General features: G+C 49.7%; 8 non-coding genes across 8 annotated transcripts; all 8 read right to left on the bottom strand.

The window, feature by feature from the left end:
- Positions 1 to 2,450: 2,450 nt before the first annotated feature.
- On the bottom strand, positions 2,451 to 2,524 carry Trnat-agu (transfer RNA threonine (anticodon AGU)). The gene has a single exon. It is a non-coding gene; the product is annotated as a tRNA-Thr (tRNA).
- A 1,394-nt stretch (positions 2,525 to 3,918) lies between these two features.
- Positions 3,919 to 3,992, bottom strand: Trnat-agu (transfer RNA threonine (anticodon AGU)). The gene has a single exon. It is a non-coding gene; the product is annotated as a tRNA-Thr (tRNA).
- A 1,386-nt stretch (positions 3,993 to 5,378) lies between these two features.
- On the bottom strand, positions 5,379 to 5,452 carry Trnat-agu (transfer RNA threonine (anticodon AGU)). Its single transcript has one exon. It is a non-coding gene; the product is annotated as a tRNA-Thr (tRNA).
- A 2,846-nt stretch (positions 5,453 to 8,298) lies between these two features.
- Trnat-agu (transfer RNA threonine (anticodon AGU)) lies at positions 8,299 to 8,372 on the bottom strand. Its single transcript has one exon. It is a non-coding gene; the product is annotated as a tRNA-Thr (tRNA).
- Positions 8,373 to 9,759: 1,387 nt separating this feature from the next.
- Trnat-agu (transfer RNA threonine (anticodon AGU)) lies at positions 9,760 to 9,833 on the bottom strand. Its single transcript has one exon. It is a non-coding gene; the product is annotated as a tRNA-Thr (tRNA).
- Positions 9,834 to 11,220: 1,387 nt separating this feature from the next.
- On the bottom strand, positions 11,221 to 11,294 carry Trnat-agu (transfer RNA threonine (anticodon AGU)). The gene has a single exon. It is a non-coding gene; the product is annotated as a tRNA-Thr (tRNA).
- A 4,307-nt stretch (positions 11,295 to 15,601) lies between these two features.
- Trnat-agu (transfer RNA threonine (anticodon AGU)) lies at positions 15,602 to 15,675 on the bottom strand. Its single transcript has one exon. It is a non-coding gene; the product is annotated as a tRNA-Thr (tRNA).
- Positions 15,676 to 17,062: 1,387 nt separating this feature from the next.
- Positions 17,063 to 17,136, bottom strand: Trnat-agu (transfer RNA threonine (anticodon AGU)). Its single transcript has one exon. It is a non-coding gene; the product is annotated as a tRNA-Thr (tRNA).
- Positions 17,137 to 19,738: the final 2,602 nt, after the last annotated feature.

Genomic DNA, 19,738 nt, shown 5'->3' on the forward strand with positions numbered 1-19,738 from the left:
TGCACTGACCACAAAACATGGAGGAGCCGGGTCTTGAACCCGAGACCGTTCACACGCTAAGCGAACGATCTGCCAACTGAGCTACAACTACACACACGACAAAGCCTGGCTATTCTCCATTCTTTGCGACTCTGATGTGCACGGACACGATGGTTGGTTGGTTTGTAGCGGCGAAGGTACCAGAATACAAAGGCGCGGACACGTTCATATACACAAGAGTTCCAAGTAGTTTCGATGCTCTGGTATTACGAATGCAAATTCCGTCTGTTTTGAACGTCTTAAATTGAAAGGGCGGTCACAAATTGGTCCATTTCACTCCTTGTCCACAATCACACAGCACCTGAGGTAACAAGCACATCTCGAGCCCTATTGTGCTCTCCATTGTTCATGCCAACTCAGTGCCTCGCTCTTTGCTACTGTGTAAAACTCTTGTCGTCCAACTGCAAAACACTGGGACACAACAAGTTTCCGCGTCCCCATTGCACTGGTCGTTGCTACGAAACGCTCCCCAAACTTGGCAATCACCCATGCAGATGACTTTTCCGACTTTACACGACGCTCACGCAACGCTTACGCTAGTGACAGCCTTATTTATAGTTCGACGTCGCGCCAAAGCGAATGAGCACATTTCGCCTACGGCTTAGGCCGCTCTTCTAGTGTGGCTGCTCTGTGTCTGCAGGCAGCGAGGGGCTGCAAGCTTCCAGTGTTCGCACCTATATCACCTGTGCTTCCTTGTCAGAGACAGACTATCGCAAAACATACAACTCACTCCATGAATTGATTGCTACGGCATCTGTTATCAGCAGTCACAACCAGCAACACCAGTAGCAGCCGACTGCACGCAAAGAATGGGAACGTGCAGTGGGATTTACGTGAAATCGGCGCAATTGTGGATGCTAATCGTTCGCTTGTATCTGCCTACACACCTCTGCCGGTTGGGAATTATTCCACTTGCATGGCAAGGTGCGCATGTAGGTGTGTTAAAAATTCTGGAGGCGCTGGGTATCGATCCCAGTACCTCTCGCACACTAAGTGAGCGCTCTACCATCTGAGCTACGCCCACCCCCCCGATAACTAGTAGTGCTACATACAGTCATATCAACGTCACAGACCCTCGCACTCCCATTATTCCGCAGACAAACACTACTCTCTATGAATCAGTGAGGGTGTCTTTCAGGTTTCGTGCATTCTGTATCGAATCGTAGTTGGCCACAATGAAAGTGGCACGCATAACGTCGAAAATAGAGTTCAGACACCGCTCTGAGTAAGACGAACGTGTTGTCCACCTCTAGACTTCAATGACGTTAAGCCGTGATACCTAAGACAGGTCTGCACTCGATAACAGCCGGTCCCCACACTTACATCTTGCTCTCCTTATGACAGTATACATCATATCAGTCTGTGACGCTGGTTTTGCAACTTCTTGCGTGCGTTTATGTTCGCCGCGACCAACACTTACCATGCACTGACCACAAAACATGGAGGAGCCGGGGCTTGAACCCGAGACCGTTCACACGCTAAGCGAACGATCTGCCAACTGAGCTACAACTACACACACGACCAAGCCTGGCTATTCTCCATTCTTTGCGACTCTGATGTGCACGGACACGATGGTTGGTTGGTTTGTAGCGGCGAAGGTACCAGAATACAAAGGCGCGGACACGTTCATATACACAAGAGTTCCAAGTAGTTTCGATGCTCTGGTATTACGAATGCAAATTCCGTCTGTTTTGAACGTCTTAAATTGAAAGGGCGGTCAAAAATTGGTCCATTTCACTCCTTGTCCACAATCACACAGCACCTGAGGTAACAAGCACATCTCGAGCCCTATTGTGCTCTCCATTGTTCATGCCAACTCAGTGCCTCGCTCTTTACTACTGTGTAAAACTCTTGTCGTCCAACTGCAAAACACTGGGACACAACAAGTTTCCGCGTCCCCATTGCACTGGTCGTACTACGAAACGCTCCCCAAACTTGGCAATCACCCATGCAGATGACTTTTCCGACTTTACACGACGCTCACGCAACGCTCACGCTAGTGACAGCCTTATTTATAGTTCGACGTCGCGCCAAAGCGAATGAGCACATTTCGCCTACGGCTTAGGCCGCTCTTCTAGTGTGGCTGCTCTGTGTCTGCAGGCAGCGAGGGGCTGCAAGCTTCCTGTGTTCGCACCTATATCACCTGTGCTTCCTTGTCAGAGACAGACTATCGCAAAACATACAACTCACTCCATGAATTGATTGCTACGGCATCTGTTATCAGCAGTCACAACCAGCAACACCAGTAGCAGCCGACTGCACGCAAAGAATGGCAACGTGCAGTGGGATTTACGTGAAATCGGCGCATTTGTGGATGCTAATCGTTCCCTTGTATCTGCCTACACACCTCTGCCGGTTGGGAATTATTCCACTTGCATGGCACGGTGCGCATGTAGGTGTGTTAAAAATTCTGGAGGCGCTGGGTATCGATCCCAGTACCTCTCGCACACTAAGCGAGCGCTCTACCATCTGAGCTACGCCCACCCCCCCCCCCCCCCGATAACTAGTAGTGCTACATACAGTCATATCAACGTCACAGACCCTCGCACTCCCATTATTCCGCAGACAAACACTACTCTCTATGAATCAGTGAGGGTGTCTTTCAGGTTTCGTGCATTCTGTATCGAATCGTAGTTGGCCACAATGAAAGTGGCACGCATAACGTCGAAAATAAAGTTCAGACACCGCTCTGAGTAAGACGAACGTGTTGTCCACCTCTAGACTTCAATGACGTTAAGCCGTGATACCTAAGACAGGTCTGCACTCGATAACAGCCGGTCCCCACACTTACATCTTGCTCTCCTTATGACAGTATACATCATATCAGTCTGTGACGCTGGTTTTGCAACTTCTTGCGTGCGTTTATGTTCGCCGCGACCAACACTTACCATGCACTGACCACAAAACATGGAGGAGCCGGGGCTTGAACCCGAGACCGTTCACACGCTAAGCGAACGATCTGCCAACTGAGCTACAACTACACACACGACCAAGCCTGGCTATTCTCCATTCTTTGCGACTCTGATGTGCACGGACACGATGGTTGGTTGCTTTGTAGCGGCGAAGGTACCAGAATACAAAGGCGCGGACACGTTCATATACACAAGAGTTCCAAGTAGTTTCGATGCTCTGGTATTACGAATGCAAATTCCGTCTGTTTTGAACGTCTTAAATTGAAAGGGCGGTCACAAATTGGTCCATTTCACTCCTTGTCCACAATCACACAGCACCTGAGGTAACAAGCACATCTCGAGCCCTATTGTGCTCTCCATTGTTCATGCCAACTCAGTGCCTCGCTCTTTGCTACTGTGTAAAACTCTTGTCGTCCAACTGCAAAACACTGGGACACAACAAGTTTCCGCGTCCCCATTGCACTGGTCGTACTACGAAACGCTCCCCAAACTTGGCAATCACCCATGCAGATGACTTTTCCGACTTTACACGACGCTCACGCAACGCTCACGCTAGTGACAGCCTTATTTATAGTTCGACGTCGCGCCAAAGCGAATGAGCACATTTCGCCTACGGCTTAGGCCGCTCTTCTAGTGTGGCTGCTCTGTGTCTGCAGGCAGCGAGGGGCTGCAAGCTTCCTGTGTTCGCACCTATATCACCTGTGCTTCCTTGTCAGAGACAGACTATCGCAAAACATACAACTCACTCCATGAATTGATTGCTACGGCATCTGTTATCAGCAGTCACAACCAGCAACACCAGTAGCAGCCGACTGCACGCAAAGAATGGGAACGTGCAGTGGGATTTACGTGAAATCGGCGCAATTGTGGATGCTAATCGTTCGCTTGTATCTGCCTACACACCTCTGCCGGTTGGGAATTATTCCACTTGCATGGCAAGGTGCGCATGTAGGTGTGTTAAAAATTCTGGAGGCGCTGGGTATCGATCCCAGTACCTCTCGCACACTAAGCGAGCGCTCTACCATCTGAGCTACGCCCACCCCCCCGATAACTAGTAGTGCTACATACAGTCATATCAACGTCACAGACCCTCGCACTCCCATTATTCCGCAGACAAACACTACTCTCTATGAATCAGTGAGGGTGTCTTTCAGGTTTCGTGCATTCTGTATCGAATCGTAGTTGGCCACAATGAAAGTGGCACGCATAACGTCGAAAATAGAGTTCAGACACCGCTCTGAGTAAGACGAACGTGTTGTCCACCTCTAGACTTCAATGACGTTAAGCCGTGATACCTAAGACAGGTCTGCACTCGATAACAGCCGGTCCCCACACTTACATCTTGCTCTCCTTATGACAGTATACATCATATCAGTCTGTGACGCTGGTTTTGCAACTTCTTGCGTGCGTTTATGTTCGCCGCGACCAACACTTACCATGCACTGACCACAAAACATGGAGGAGCCGGGGCTTGAACCCGAGACCGTTCACACGCTAAGCGAACGATCTGCCAACTGAGCTACAACTACACACACGACCAAGCCTGGCTATTCTCCATTCTTTGCGACTCTGATGTGCACGGACACGATGGTTGGTTGGTTTGTAGCGGCGAAGGTACCAGAATACAAAGGCGCGGACACGTTCATATACACAAGAGTTCCAAGTAGTTTCGATGCTCTGGTATTACGAATGCAAATTCCGTCTGTTTTGAACGTCTTAAATTGAAAGGGCGGTCACAAATTGGTCCATTTCACTCCTTGTCCACAATCACACAGCACCTGAGGTAACAAGCACATCTCGAGCCCTACTGTGCTCTCCATTGTTCATGCCAACTCAGTGCCTCGCTCTTTGCTACTGTGTAAAACTCTTGTCGTCCAACTGCAAAACACTGGGACACAACAAGTTTCCGCGTCCCCATTGCACTGATCGTACTACGAAACGCTCCCCAAACTTGGCAATCACCCATGCAGATGACTTTTCCGACTTTACACGACGCTCACGCAACGCTCACGCTAGTGACAGCCTTATTTATAGTTCGACGTCGCGCCAAAGCGAATGAGCACATTTCGCCTACGGCTTAGGCCGCTCTTCTAGTGTGGCTGCTCTGTGTCTGCAGGCAGCGAGGGGCTGCAAGCTTCCTGTGTTCGCACCTATATCACCTGTGCTTCCTTGTCAGAGACAGACTATCGCAAAACATACAACTCACTCCATGAATTGATTGCTACGGCATCTGTTATCAGCAGTCACAACCAGCAACACCAGTAGCAGCCGACTGCACGCAAAGAATGGGAACGTGCAGTGGGATTTACGTGAAATCGGCGCAATTGTGGATGCTAATCGTTCGCTTGTATCTGCCTACACACCTCTGCCGGTTGGGAATTATTCCACTTGCATGGCAAGGTGCGCATGTAGGTGTGTTAAAAATTCTGGAGGCGCTGGGTATCGATCCCAGTACCTCTCGCACACTAAGCGAGCGCTCTACCATCTGAGCTACGCCCACCCCCCCGATAACTAGTAGTGCTACATACAGTCATATCAACGTCACAGACCCTCGCACTCCCATTATTCCGCAGACAAACACTACTCTCTATGAATCAGTGAGGGTGTCTTTCAGGTTTCGTGCATTCTGTATCGAATCGTAGTTGGCCACAATGAAAGTGGCACGCATAACGTCGAAAATAGAGTTCAGACACCGCTCTGAGTAAGACGAACGTGTTGTCCACCTCTAGACTTCAATGACGTTAAGCCGTGATACCTAAGACAGGTCTGCACTCGATAACAGCCGGTCCCCACACTTACATCTTGCTCTCCTTATGACAGGATACATCATATCAGTCTGTGACGCTGGTTTTGCAACTTCTTGCGTGCGTTTATGTTCGCCGCGACCAACACTTACCATGCACTGACCACAAAACATGGAGGAGCCGGGGCTTGAACCCGAGACCGTTCACACGCTAAGCGAACGATCTGCCAACTGAGCTACAACTACACACACGACCAAGCCTGGCTATTCTCCATTCTTTGCGACTCTGATGTGCACGGACACGATGGTTGGTTGCTTTGTAGCGGCGAAGGTACCAGAATACAAAGGCGCGGACACGTTCATATACACAAGAGTTCCAAGTAGTTTCGATGCTCTGGTATTACGAATGCAAATTCCGTCTGTTTTGAACGTCTTAAATTGAAAGGGCGGTCACAAATTGGTCCATTTCACTCCTTGTCCACAATCACACAGCACCTGAGGTAACAAGCACATCTCGAGCCCTATTGTGCTCTCCATTGTTCATGCCAACTCAGTGCCTCGCTCTTTGCTACTGTGTAAAACTCTTGTCGTCCAACTGCAAAACACTGGGACACAACAAGTTTCCGCGTCCCCATTGCACTGGTCGTACTACGAAACGCTCCCCAAACTTGGCAATCACCCATGCAGATGACTTTTCCGACTTTACACGACGCTCACGCAACGCTCACGCTAGTGACAGCCTTATTTATAGTTCGACGTCGCGCCAAAGCGAATGAGCACATTTCGCCTACGGCTTAGGCCGCTCTTCTAGTGTGGCTGCTCTGTGTCTGCAGGCAGCGAGGGGCTGCAAGCTTCCTGTGTTCGCACCTATATCACCTGTGCTTCCTTGTCAGAGACAGACTATCGCAAAACATACAACTCACTCCATGAATTGATTGCTACGGCATCTGTTATCAGCAGTCACAACCAGCAACACCAGTAGCAGCCGACTGCACGCAAAGAATGGGAACGTGCAGTGGGATTTACGTGAAATCGGCGCAATTGTGGATGCTAATCGTTCGCTTGTATCTGCCTACACACCTCTGCCGGTTGGGAATTATTCCACTTGCATGGCAAGGTGCGCATGTAGGTGTGTTAAAAATTCTAGAGGCGCTGGGTATCGATCCCAGTACCTCTCGCACACTAAGCGAGCGCTCTACCATCTGAGCTACGCCCACCCCCCCGATAACTAGTAGTGCTACATACAGTCATATCAACGTCACAGACCCTCGCACTCCCATTATTCCGCAGACAAACACTACTCTCTATGAATCAGTGAGGGTGTCTTTCAGGTTTCGTGCATTCTGTATCGAATCGTAGTTGGCCACAATGAAAGTGGCACGCATAACGTCGAAAATAGAGTTCAGACACCGCTCTGAGTAAGACGAACGTGTTGTCCACCTCTAGACTTCAATGACGTTAAGCCGTGATACCTAAGACAGGTCTGCACTCGATAACAGCCGGTCCCCACACTTACATCTTGCTCTCCTTATGACAGTATACATCATATCAGTCTGTGACGCTGGTTTTGCAACTTCTTGCGTGCGTTTATGTTCGCCGCGACCAACACTTACCATGCACTGACCACAAAACATGGAGGAGCCGGGGCTTGAACCCGAGACCGTTCACACGCTAAGCGAACGATCTGCCAACTGAGCTACAACTACACACACGACCAAGCCTGGCTATTCTCCATTCTTTGCGACTCTGATGTGCACGGACACGATGGTTGGTTGCTTTGTAGCGGCGAAGGTACCAGAATACAAAGGCGCGGACACGTTCATATACACAAGAGTTCCAAGTAGTTTCGATGCTCTGGTATTACGAATGCAAATTCCGTCTGTTTTGAACGTCTTAAATTGAAAGGGCGGTCACAAATTGGTCCATTTCACTCCTTGTCCACAATCACACAGCACCTGAGGTAACAAGCACATCTCGAGCCCTATTGTGCTCTCCATTGTTCATGCCAACTCAGTGCCTCGCTCTTTGCTACTGTGTAAAACTCTTGTCGTCCAACTGCAAAACACTGGGACACAACAAGTTTCCGCGTCCCCATTGCACTGATCGTACTACGAAACGCTCCCCAAACTTGGCAATCACCCATGCAGATGACTTTTCCGACTTTACACGACGCTCACGCAACGCTCACGCTAGTGACAGCCTTATTTATAGTTCGACGTCGCGCCAAAGCGAATGAGCACATTTCGCCTACGGCTTAGGCCGCTCTTCTAGTGTGGCTGCTCTGTGTCTGCAGGCAGCGAGGGGCTGCAAGCTTCCTGTGTTCGCACCTATATCACCTGTGCTTCCTTGTCAGAGACAGACTATCGCAAAACATACAACTCACTCCATGAATTGATTGCTACGGCATCTGTTATCAGCAGTCACAACCAGCAACACCAGTAGCAGCCGACTGCACGCAAAGAATGGGAACGTGCAGTGGGATTTACGTGAAATCGGCGCAATTGTGGATGCTAATCGTTCGCTTGTATCTGCCTACACACCTCTGCCGGTTGGGAATTATTCCACTTGCATGGCAAGGTGCGCATGTAGGTGTGTTAAAAATTCTGGAGGCGCTGGGTATCGATCCCAGTACCTCTCGCACACTAAGCGAGCGCTCTACCATCTGAGCTACGCCCACCCCCCCGATAACTAGTAGTGCTACATACAGTCATATCAACGTCACAGACCCTCGCACTCCCATTATTCCGCAGACAAACACTACTCTCTATGAATCAGTGAGGGTGTCTTTCAGGTTTCGTGCATTCTGTATCGAATCGTAGTTGGCCACAATGAAAGTGGCACGCATAACGTCGAAAATAGAGTTCAGACACCGCTCTGAGTAAGACGAACGTGTTGTCCACCTCTAGACTTCAATGACGTTAAGCCGTGATACCTAAGACAGGTCTGCACTCGATAACAGCCGGTCCCCACACTTACATCTTGCTCTCCTTATGACAGTATACATCATATCAGTCTGTGACGCTGGTTTTGCAACTTCTTGCGTGCGTTTATGTTCGCCGCGACCAACACTTACCATGCACTGACCACAAAACATGGAGGAGCCGGGGCTTGAACCCGAGACCGTTCACACGCTAAGCGAACGATCTGCCAACTGAGCTACAACTACACACACGACCAAGCCTGGCTATTCTCCATTCTTTGCGACTCTGATGTGCACGGACACGATGGTTGGTTGGTTTGTAGCGGCGAAGGTACCAGAATACAAAGGCGCGGACACGTTCATATACACAAGAGTTCCAAGTAGTTTCGATGCTCTGGTATTACGAATGCAAATTCCGTCTGTTTTGAACGTCTTAAATTGAAAGGGCGGTCACAAATTGGTCCATTTCACTGCTTGTCCACAATCACACAGCACCTGAGGTAACAAGCACATCTCGAGCCCTATTGTGCTCTCCATTGTTCATGCCAACTCAGTGCCTCGCTCTTTGCTACTGTGTAAAACTCTTGTCGTCCAACTGCAAAACACTGGGACACAACAAGTTTCCGCGTCCCCATTGCACTGGTCGTTGCTACGAAACGCTCCCCAAACTTGGCAATCACCCATGCAGATGACTTTTCCGACTTTACACGACGCTCACGCAACGCTTACGCTAGTGACAGCCTTATTTATAGTTCGACGTCGCGCCAAAGCGAATGAGCACATTTCGCCTACGGCTTAGGCCGCTCTTCTAGTGTGGCTGCTCTGTGTCTGCAGGCAGCGAGGGGCTGCAAGCTTCCTGTGTTCGCACCTATATCGCCTGTGCTTCCTTGTCAGAGACAGACTATCGCAAAACATACAACTCACTCCATGAATTGATTGCTACGGCATCTGTTATCAGCAGTCACAACCAGCAACACCAGTAGCAGCCGACTGCACGCAAAGAATGGGAACGTGCAGTGGGATTTACGTGAAATCGGCGCAATTGTGGATGCTAATCGTTCCCTTGTATCTGCCTACACACCTCTGCCGGGTGGGAATTATTCCACTTGCATGGCAAGGTGCGCATGTAGGTGTGTTAAAAATTCTGGAGGCGCTGGGTATCGATCCCAGTACCTCTCGCACACTAAGCGAGCGCTCTACCATCTGAGCTACGCCCACCCCCCCGATAACTAGTAGCGCTACATACAGTCATATCAACGTCACAGACCCTCGCACTCCCATTATTCCGCAGACAAACACTACTCTCTATGAATCAGTGAGGGTGTCTTTCAGGTTTCGTGCATTCTGTATCGAATCGTAGTTGGCCACAATGAAAGTGGCACGCATAACGTCGAAAATAGAGTTCAGACACCGCTCTGAGTAAGACGAACGTGTTGTCCACCTCTAGACTTCAATGACGTTAAGCCGTGATACCTAAGACAGGTCTGCACTCGATAACAGCCGGTCCCCACACTTACATCTTGCTCTCCTTATGACAGTATACATCATATTAGTCTGTGACGCTGGTTTTGCAACTTCTTGCGTGCGTTTATGTTCGCCGCGACCAACACTTACCATGCACTGACCACAAAACATGGAGGAGCCGGGGCTTGAAACCGAGACCGTTCACACGCTAAGCGAACGATCTGCCAACTGAGCTACAACTACACACACGACCAAGCCTGGCTATTCTCCATTCTTTGCGACTCTGATGTGCACGGACACGATGGTTGGTTGGTTTGTAGCGGCGAAGGTACCAGAATACAAAGGCGCGGACACGTTCATATACACAAGAGTTCCAAGTAGTTTCGATGCTCTGGTATTACGAATGCAAATTCCGTCTGTTTTGAACGTCTTAAATTGAAAGGGCGGTCACAAATTGGTCCATTTCACTCCTTGTCCACAATCACACAGCACCTGAGGTAACAAGCACATCTCGAGCCCTATTGTGCTCTCCATTGTTCATGCCAACTCAGTGCCTCGCTCTTTGCTACTGTGTAAAACTCTTGTCGTCCAACTGCAAAACACTGGGACACAACAAGTTTCCGCGTCCCCATTGCACTGGTCGTTGCTACGAAACGCTCCCCAAACTTGGCAATCACCCATGCAGATGACTTTTCCGACTTTACACGACGCTCACGCAACGCTTACGCTAGTGACAGCCTTATTTATAGTTCGACGTCGCGCCAAAGCGAATGAGCACATTTCGCCTACGGCTTAGGCCGCTCTTCTAGTGTGGCTGCTCTGTGTCTGCAGGCAGCGAGGGGCTGCAAGCTTCCTGTGTTCGCACCTATATCGCCTGTGCTTCCTTGTCAGAGACAGACTATCGCAAAACATACAACTCACTCCATGAATTGATTGCTACGGCATCTGTTATCAGCAGTCACAACCAGCAACACCAGTAGCAGCCGACTGCACGCAAAGAATGGGAACGTGCAGTGGGATTTACGTGAAATCGGCGCAATTGTGGATGCTAATCGTTCCCTTGTATCTGCCTACACACCTCTGCCGGGTGGGAATTATTCCACTTGCATGGCAAGGTGCGCATGTAGGTGTGTTAAAAATTCTGGAGGCGCTGGGTATCGATCCCAGTACCTCTCGCACACTAAGCGAGCGCTCTACCATCTGAGCTACGCCCACCCCCCCGATAACTAGTAGCGCTACATACAGTCATATCAACGTCACAGACCCTCGCACTCCCATTATTCCGCAGACAAACACTACTCTCTATGAATCAGTGAGGGTGTCTTTCAGGTTTCGTGCATTCTGTATCGAATCGTAGTTGGCCACAATGAAAGTGGCACGCATAACGTCGAAAATAGAGTTCAGACACCGCTCTGAGTAAGACGAACGTGTTGTCCACCTCTAGACTTCAATGACGTTAAGCCGTGATACCTAAGACAGGTCTGCACTCGATAACAGCCGGTCCCCACACTTACATCTTGCTCTCCTTATGACAGTATACATCATATTAGTCTGTGACGCTGGTTTTGCAACTTCTTGCGTGCGTTTATGTTCGCCGCGACCAACACTTACCATGCACTGACCACAAAACATGGAGGAGCCGGGGCTTGAAACCGAGACCGTTCACACGCTAAGCGAACGATCTGCCAACTGAGCTACAACTACACACACGACCAAGCCTGGCTATTCTCCATTCTTTGCGACTCTGATGTGCACGGACACGATGGTTGGTTGGTTTGTAGCGGCGAAGGTACCAGAATACAAAGGCGCGGACACGTTCATATACACAAGAGTTCCAAGTAGTTTCGATGCTCTGGTATTACGAATGCAAATTCCGTCTGTTTTGAACGTCTTAAATTGAAAGGGCGGTCACAAATTGGTCCATTTCACTCCTTGTCCACAATCACACAGCACCTGAGGTAACAAGCACATCTCGAGCCCTATTGTGCTCTCCATTGTTCATGCCAACTCAGTGCCTCGCTCTTTGCTACTGTGTAAAACTCTTGTCGTCCAACTGCAAAACACTGGGACACAACAAGTTTTCGCGTCCCCATTGCACTGGTCGTTGCTACGAAACGCTCCCCAAACTTGGCAATCACCCATGCAGATGACTTTTCCGACTTTACACGACGCTCACGCAACGCTTACGCTAGTGACAGCCTTATTTATAGTTCGACGTCGCGCCAAAGCGAATGAGCACATTTCGCCTACGGCTTAGGCCGCTCTTCTAGTGTGGCTGCTCTGTGTCTGCAGGCAGCGAGGGGCTGCAAGCTTCCTGTGTTCGCACCTATATCACCTGTGCTTCCTTGTCAGAGACAGACTATCGCAAAACATACAACTCACTCCATGAATTGATTGCTACGGCATCTGTTATCAGCAGTCACAACCAGCAACACCAGTAGCAGCCGACTGCACGCAAAGAATGGGAACGTGCAGTGGGATTTACGTGAAATCGGCGCAATTGTGGATGCTAATCGTTCCCTTGTATCTGCCTACACACCTCTGCCGGTTGGGAATTATTCCACTTGCATGGCAAGGTGCGCATGTAGGTGTGTTAAAAATTCTGGAGGCGCTGGGTATCGATCCCAGTACCTCTCGCACACTAAGCGAGCGCTCTACCATCTCAGCTACGCCCACCCCCCCGATAACTAGTAGTGCTACATACAGGCATATCAACGTCACAGACCCTCGCACTCCCATTATTCCGCAGACAAACACTACTCTCTATGAATCAGTGAGGGTGTCTTTCAGGTTTCGTGCATTCTGTATCGAATCGTAGTTGGCCACAATGAAAGTGGCACGCATAACGTCGAAAATAGAGTTCAGACACCGCTCTGAGTAAGACGAACGTGTTGTCCACCTCTAGACTTCAATGACGTTAAGCCGTGATACCTAAGACAGGTCTGCACTCGATAACAGCCGGTCCCCACACTTACATCTTGCTCTCCTTATGACAGTATACATCATATCAGTCTGTGACGCTGGTTTTGCAACTTCTTGCGTGCGTTTATGTTCGCCGCGACCAACACTTACCATGCACTGACCACAAAACATGGAGGAGCCGGGGCTTGAACCCGAGACCGTTCACACGCTAAGCGAACGATCTGCCAACTGAGCTACAACTACACACACGACCAAGCCTGGCTATTCTCCATTCTTTGCGACTCTGATGTGCACGGACACGATGGTTGGTTGGTTTGTAGCGGCGAAGGTACCAGAATACAAAGGCGCGGACACGTTCATATACACAAGAGTTCCAAGTAGTTTCGATGCTCTGGTATTACGAATGCAAATTCCGTCTGTTTTGAACGTCTTAAATTGAAAGGGCGGTCACAAATTGGTCCATTTCACTGCTTGTCCACAATCACACAGCACCTGAGGTAACAAGCACATCTCGAGCCCTATTGTGCTCTCCATTGTTCATGCCAACTCAGTGCCTCGCTCTGTGCTACTGTGTAAACTCTTGTCGTCCAACTGCAAAACACTGGGACACAACAAGTTTCCGCGTCCCCATTGCACTGATCGTACTACGAAACGCTCCCCAAACTTGGCAATCACCCATGCAGATGACTTTTCCGACTTTACACGACGCTCACGCAACGCTCACGCTAGTGACAGCCTTATTTATAGTTCGACGTCGTGCCAAAGCGAATGAGCACATTTCGCCTACGGCTTAGGCCGCTCTTCTAGTGTGGCTGCTCTGTGTCTGCAGGCTGCGAGGGGCTGCAAGCTTCCTGTGTTCGCACCTATATCACCTGTGCTTCCTTGTCAGAGACAGACTATCGCAAAACATACAACTCACTCCATGAATTGATTGCTACGGCATCTGTTATCAGCAGTCACAACCAGCAACACCAGTAGCAGCCGACTGCACGCAAAGAATGGGAACGTGCAGTGGGATTTACGTGAAATCGGCGCAATTGTGGATGCTAATCGTTCCCTTGTATCTGCCTACACACCTCTGCCGGTTGGGAATTATTCCACTTGCATGGCAAGGTGCGCATGTAGGTGTGTTAAAAATTCTGGAGGCGCTGGGTATCGATCCCAGTACCTCTCGCACACTAAGCGAGCGCTCTACCATCTCAGCTACGCCCACCCCCCCGATAACTAGTAGTGCTACATACAGTCATATCAACGTCACAGACCCTCGCACTCCCATTATTCCGCAGACAAACACTACTCTCTATGAATCAGTGAGGGTGTCTTTCAGGTTTCGTGCATTCTGTATCGAATCGTAGTTGGCCACAATGAAAGTGGCACGCATAACGTCGAAAATAGAGTTCAGACACCGCTCTGAGTAAGACGAACGTGTTGTCCACCTCTAGACTTCAATGACGTTAAGCCGTGATACCTAAGACAGGTCTGCACTCGATAACAGCCGGTCCCCACACTTACATCTTGCTCTCCTTATGACAGTATACATCATATCAGTCTGTGACGCTGGTTTTGCAACTTCTTGCGTGCGTTTATGTTCGCCGCGACCAACACTTACCATGCACTGACCACAAAACATGGAGGAGCCGGGGCTTGAACCCGAGACCGTTCACACGCTAAGCGAACGATCTGCCAACTGAGCTACAACTACACACACGACCAAGCCTGGCTATTCTCCATTCTTTGCGACTCTGATGTGCACGGACACGATGGTTGGTTGGTTTGTAGCGGCGAAGGTACCAGAATACAAAGGCGCGGACACGTTCATATACACAAGAGTTCCAAGTAGTTTCGATGCTCTGGTATTACGAATGCAAATTCCGTCTGTTTTGAACGTCTTAAATTGAAAGGGCGGTCACAAATTGGTCCATTTCACTGCTTGTCCACAATCACACAGCACCTGAGGTAACAAGCACATCTCGAGCCCTATTGTGCTCTCCATTGTTCATGCCAACTCAGTGCCTCGCTCTTTGCTACTGTGTAAAACTCTTGTCGTCCAACTGCAAAACACTGGGACACAACAAGTTTCCGCGTCCCCATTGCACTGGTCGTTGCTACGAAACGCTCCCCAAACTTGGCAATCACCCATGCAGATGACTTTTCCGACTTTACACGACGCTCACGCAACGCTTACGCTAGTGACAGCCTTATTTATAGTTCGACGTCGCGCCAAAGCGAATGAGCACATTTCGCCTACGGCTTAGGCCGCTCTTCTAGTGTGGCTGCTCTGTGTCTGCAGGCAGCGAGGGGCTGCAAGCTTCCTGTGTTCGCACCTATATCGCCTGTGCTTCCTTGTCAGAGACAGACTATCGCAAAACATACAACTCACTCCATGAATTGATTGCTACGGCATCTGTTATCAGCAGTCACAACCAGCAACACCAGTAGCAGCCGACTGCACGCAAAGAATGGGAACGTGCAGTGGGATTTACGTGAAATCGGCGCAATTGTGGATGCTAATCGTTCCCTTGTATCTGCCTACACACCTCTGCCGGGTGGGAATTATTCCACTTGCATGGCAAGGTGCGCATGTAGGTGTGTTAAAAATTCTGGAGGCGCTGGGTATCGATCCCAGTACCTCTCGCACACTAAGCGAGCGCTCTACCATCTGAGCTACGCCCACCCCCCCGATAACTAGTAGCGCTACATACAGTCATATCAACGTCACAGACCCTCGCACTCCCATTATTCCGCAGACAAACACTACTCTCTATGAATCAGTGAGGGTGTCTTTCAGGTTTCGTGCATTCTGTATCGAATCGTAGTTGGCCACAATGAAAGTGGCACGCATAACGTCGAAAATAGAGTTCAGACACCGCTCTGAGTAAGACGAACGTGTTGTCCACCTCTAGACTTCAATGACGTTAAGCCGTGATACCTAAGACAGGTCTGCACTCGATAACAGCCGGTCCCCACACTTACATCTTGCTCTCCTTATGACAGTATACATCATATTAGTCTGTGACGCTGGTTTTGCAACTTCTTGCGTGCGTTTATGTTCGCCGCGACCAACACTTACCATGCACTGACCACAAAACATGGAGGAGCCGGGGCTTGAAACCGAGACCGTTCACACGCTAAGCGAACGATCTGCCAACTGAGCTACAACTACACACACGACCAAGCCTGGCTATTCTCCATTCTTTGCGACTCTGATGTGCACGGACACGATGGTTGGTTGGTTTGTAGCGGCGAAGGTACCAGAATACAAAGGCGCGGACACGTTCATATACACAAGAGTTCCAAGTAGTTTCGATGCTCTGGTATTACGAATGCAAATTCCGTCTGTTTTGAACGTCTTAAATTGAAAGGGCGGTCACAAATTGGTCCATTTCACTCCTTGTCCACAATCACACAGCACCTGAGGTAACAAGCACATCTCGAGCCCTATTGTGCTCTCCATTGTTCATGCCAACTCAGTGCCTCGCTCTTTGCTACTGTGTAAAACTCTTGTCGTCCAACTGCAAAACACTGGGACACAACAAGTTTCCGCGTCCCCATTGCACTGGTCGTTGCTACGAAACGCTCCCCAAACTTGGCAATCACCCATGCAGATGACTTTTCCGACTTTACACGACGCTCACGCAACGCTTACGCTAGTGACAGCCTTATTTATAGTTCGACGTCGCGCCAAAGCGAATGAGCACATTTCGCCTACGGCTTAGGCCGCTCTTCTAGTGTGGCTGCTCTGTGTCTGCAGGCAGCGAGGGGCTGCAAGCTTCCTGTGTTCGCACCTATATCGCCTGTGCTTCCTTGTCAGAGACAGACTATCGCAAAACATACAACTCACTCCATGAATTGATTGCTACGGCATCTGTTATCAGCAGTCACAACCAGCAACACCAGTAGCAGCCGACTGCACGCAAAGAATGGGAACGTGCAGTGGGATTTACGTGAAATCGGCGCAATTGTGGATGCTAATCGTTCCCTTGTATCTGCCTACACACCTCTGCCGGGTGGGAATTATTCCACTTGCATGGCAAGGTGCGCATGTAGGTGTGTTAAAAATTCTGGAGGCGCTGGGTATCGATCCCAGTACCTCTCGCACACTAAGCGAGCGCTCTACCATCTGAGCTACGCCCACCCCCCCGATAACTAGTAGCGCTACATACAGTCATATCAACGTCACAGACCCTCGCACTCCCATTATTCCGCAGACAAACACTACTCTCTATGAATCAGTGAGGGTGTCTTTCAGGTTTCGTGCATTCTGTATCGAATCGTAGTTGGCCACAATGAAAGTGGCACGCATAACGTCGAAAATAGAGTTCAGACACCGCTCTGAGTAAGACGAACGTGTTGTCCACCTCTAGACTTCAATGACGTTAAGCCGTGATACCTAAGACAGGTCTGCACTCGATAACAGCCGGTCCCCACACTTACATCTTGCTCTCCTTATGACAGTATACATCATATTAGTCTGTGACGCTGGTTTTGCAACTTCTTGCGTGCGTTTATGTTCGCCGCGACCAACACTTACCATGCACTGACCACAAAACATGGAGGAGCCGGGGCTTGAAACCGAGACCGTTCACACGCTAAGCGAACGATCTGCCAACTGAGCTACAACTACACACACGACCAAGCCTGGCTATTCTCCATTCTTTGCGACTCTGATGTGCACGGACACGATGGTTGGTTGGTTTGTAGCGGCGAAGGTACCAGAATACAAAGGCGCGGACACGTTCATATACACAAGAGTTCCAAGTAGTTTCGATGCTCTGGTATTACGAATGCAAATTCCGTCTGTTTTGAACGTCTTAAATTGAAAGGGCGGTCACAAATTGGTCCATTTCACTCCTTGTCCACAATCACACAGCACCTGAGGTAACAAGCACATCTCGAGCCCTATTGTGCTCTCCATTGTTCATGCCAACTCAGTGCCTCGCTCTTTGCTACTGTGTAAAACTCTTGTCGTCCAACTGCAAAACACTGGGACACAACAAGTTTTCGCGTCCCCATTGCACTGGTCGTTGCTACGAAACGCTCCCCAAACTTGGCAATCACCCATGCAGATGACTTTTCCGACTTTACACGACGCTCACGCAACGCTTACGCTAGTGACAGCCTTATTTATAGTTCGACGTCGCGCCAAAGCGAATGAGCACATTTCGCCTACGGCTTAGGCCGCTCTTCTAGTGTGGCTGCTCTGTGTCTGCAGGCAGCGAGGGGCTGCAAGCTTCCTGTGTTCGCACCTATATCACCTGTGCTTCCTTGTCAGAGACAGACTATCGCAAAACATACAACTCACTCCATGAATTGATTGCTACGGCATCTGTTATCAGCAGTCACAACCAGCAACACCAGTAGCAGCCGACTGCACGCAAAGAATGGGAACGTGCAGTGGGATTTACGTGAAATCGGCGCAATTGTGGATGCTAATCGTTCCCTTGTATCTGCCTACACACCTCTGCCGGTTGGGAATTATTCCACTTGCATGGCAAGGTGCGCATGTAGGTGTGTTAAAAATTCTGGAGGCGCTGGGTATCGATCCCAGTACCTCTCGCACACTAAGCGAGCGCTCTACCATCTCAGCTACGCCCACCCCCCCGATAACTAGTAGTGCTACATACAGGCATATCAACGTCACAGACCCTCGCACTCCCATTATTCCGCAGACAAACACTACTCTCTATGAATCAGTGAGGGTGTCTTTCAGGTTTCGTGCATTCTGTATCGAATCGTAGTTGGCCACAATGAAAGTGGCACGCATAACGTCGAAAATAGAGTTCAGACACCGCTCTGAGTAAGACGAACGTGTTGTCCACCTCTAGACTTCAATGACGTTAAGCCGTGATACCTAAGACAGGTCTGCACTCGATAACAGCCGGTCCCCACACTTACATCTTGCTCTCCTTATGACAGTATACATCATATCAGTCTGTGACGCTGGTTTTGCAACTTCTTGCGTGCGTTTATGTTCGCCGCGACCAACACTTACCATGCACTGACCACAAAACATGGAGGAGCCGGGGCTTGAACCCGAGACCGTTCACACGCTAAGCGAACGATCTGCCAACTGAGCTACAACTACACACACGACCAAGCCTGGCTATTCTCCATTCTTTGCGACTCTGATGTGCACGGACACGATGGTTGGTTGGTTTGTAGCGGCGAAGGTACCAGAATACAAAGGCGCGGACACGTTCATATACACAAGAGTTCCAAGTAGTTTCGATGCTCTGGTATTACGAATGCAAATTCCGTCTGTTTTGAACGTCTTAAATTGAAAGGGCGGTCACAAATTGGTCCATTTCACTGCTTGTCCACAATCACACAGCACCTGAGGTAACAAGCACATCTCGAGCCCTATTGTGCTCTCCATTGTTCATGCCAACTCAGTGCCTCGCTCTGTGCTACTGTGTAAACTCTTGTCGTCCAACTGCAAAACACTGGGACACAACAAGTTTCCGCGTCCCCATTGCACTGATCGTACTACGAAACGCTCCCCAAACTTGGCAATCACCCATGCAGATGACTTTTCCGACTTTACACGACGCTCACGCAACGCTCACGCTAGTGACAGCCTTATTTATAGTTCGACGTCGTGCCAAAGCGAATGAGCACATTTCGCCTACGGCTTAGGCCGCTCTTCTAGTGTGGCTGCTCTGTGTCTGCAGGCTGCGAGGGGCTGCAAGCTTCCTGTGTTCGCACCTATATCACCTGTGCTTCCTTGTCAGAGACAGA

This window comes from Schistocerca gregaria, unplaced genomic scaffold (genome assembly GCF_023897955.1).
Source record: "Schistocerca gregaria isolate iqSchGreg1 unplaced genomic scaffold, iqSchGreg1.2 ptg000180l, whole genome shotgun sequence".
In the NCBI taxonomy this organism is placed as follows: domain Eukaryota; kingdom Metazoa; phylum Arthropoda; class Insecta; order Orthoptera; family Acrididae; genus Schistocerca; species Schistocerca gregaria.